Below are 2,101 nucleotides of genomic sequence, written 5' to 3'. Positions count from 1 at the left end.
TTTCACAACACACTATTTAGTGGATAAAACATATTCACAAACACATATTAAATGAAAGAGATCCATACCTTAGGGAAAGAAATCAAATTTGAAAATAATTGCAAAGACACTTATTTTTTCCAGATCAGGTATATAATGGCAAAGGCCATAATATGAAAGGCAGCTTTTGGCCTGTAGCTCATACTGATATCAGCATGTGAAACTCAGCAGGGACACTGCATTTTGAGCATTAACCAGGTTAATCTGCAGCACAAATACCTTAGCACTCCAATTGAAGGCAGCTTTTTGACCCTTTGTGTCATCTTTTTCTATAAACCATACAGTTCACATAAAGATTCTGTTCTTTCTGATGAAGAGAGGAAGGAAATTCTGTCAGCTAAATCAGTATCTTACTACCGGAAAAAAAAAATAGAAAATTATAAATAACAGTGACAATTTTCCATGATTGGTGAAATGCCGTGGCAAAGCAACCCTGATTCTCTCCAGGGCTAGGAAATTCACATTTTATCCTAGACATCCCATTCCAATAATTTCAAGGTTTTGTTGTTTTGTTTTGTTTTTTAAGAATGAGGAGTCAATTTATTTTAAGTCAATTTATCATTAAATACCAATGTGCACAGTTTCAAACACTTATAAATATTGTAATTTATAGAAAATTAATGTGATCTTAAAATTATTTGAAGTAATTTAACAATTATTTACAATTAACTCAACTTACCTTTGTAGAAACATAATTATGATTAAAAGTACCCCCATTACAAAGTAACAATTTCACGGTACCTTTCTATAATATTTTTGTCACTCAAGGGGCCGCTGCATCAAGAAAACCCAAATAGATTCAATAATTTAGAAACAGCACCATCAGAACTGCAAATGCAAGCTACCATTAATTCCAAACAAAACAAAACCTTTTGTACTAATATGTAAATATTTTACCCATTTTCAGCACTGGTTGAAGAAAATATTAGGCGGCAGTATTTTCTTTTTTTTTTTTAAGATTTTTTAATTTATTTATTTGAGAGAGAGGGAGTGAGTGAGACAGAGAGCACAAGCCAGGAGGTGGGGGGAGGCAGACGGATAAGCAGACTCCCCACTGAGCAGGGAGCTCGATGAGGGGCTTGGTCATGATCTGAGCTTAAGGCAGACTCTTAACCGACTGAGCCACCAGGAGACCCAGGAGGCAGTATTTTCTTACTTGTAATAAACAGAAATTAATTTTAAGATTTTAAAAAATTGACATTAAGACACTAGACTAAGTAGATTTTTATAACATGTAATACTAAATATTTTGAGAAATTCTTGGTTTCACTGGAAGCCATTTCTAATTGCAAACATTTCTTCAGTTGTACTCTGACAGTGGAGATAATTCTCTTTGATCCCAAATAGAAATTATACTAACATATTTAGATAGAAAGATATTCTTGGCTTTATTCCTAAGGTTTTCTTCTACTTACACATTTAAACTTTTTTGCTATCTCCTCAAAAGAATCTCAAATATGTCTAAAATTATGTCAAAGGAAGATAACTTTATGTGGGCTAGTGCTTGTTTAAAAATATTTACCGTACTATTCCACAGCCTTTTTGTCTTTTCCTTTTTTTAAGAAACATATATCCAGCTAAAAAAATTAAATAAAAAGGTAAGGTATAAGAAAAATAGTTGAAGTCTCAATAAAGTATATTTTCTTTTATTGACATAGAACATATACTTTAAGTGCTGACTCTTTATGAAAAAGTTTCTCCTTGTAAATATGCATAACTATTGCCCAAAAATGTATACAGTGTTTTTCCCAAAATATTTATACACAAAGTGGTCCACTTAAGACCAGCCCCATTATAACCTACTGAATATACATATATGATGTGCTCTGAATTTATTTTTTATTTTATTTTTTATTATTATGTTAATCACCATACATTACATCATTAGTTTTTGATGTAGTGTTCCATGGTTCATTGTTTGATATAACACCCAGTGCTCCATGCAGAACGTCCTTTCTTTAATACCCATCACCAGGTTAACCCATCCTCCCACCCCCCTCCCCTCTAGAACCCTCAGTTTGTTTTTCAGAGTCCATAGTCTCTCATGGTTCGTCTCCCTCTC

This window comes from Leptonychotes weddellii, chromosome 11 (assembly GCF_054177405.1).
Source record: "Leptonychotes weddellii isolate Sample4059 chromosome 11, ASM5417740v2, whole genome shotgun sequence".
Lineage (NCBI taxonomy): Eukaryota > Metazoa > Chordata > Mammalia > Carnivora > Phocidae > Leptonychotes > Leptonychotes weddellii.
Note: the sequence above shows the minus strand (reverse complement) of the source record.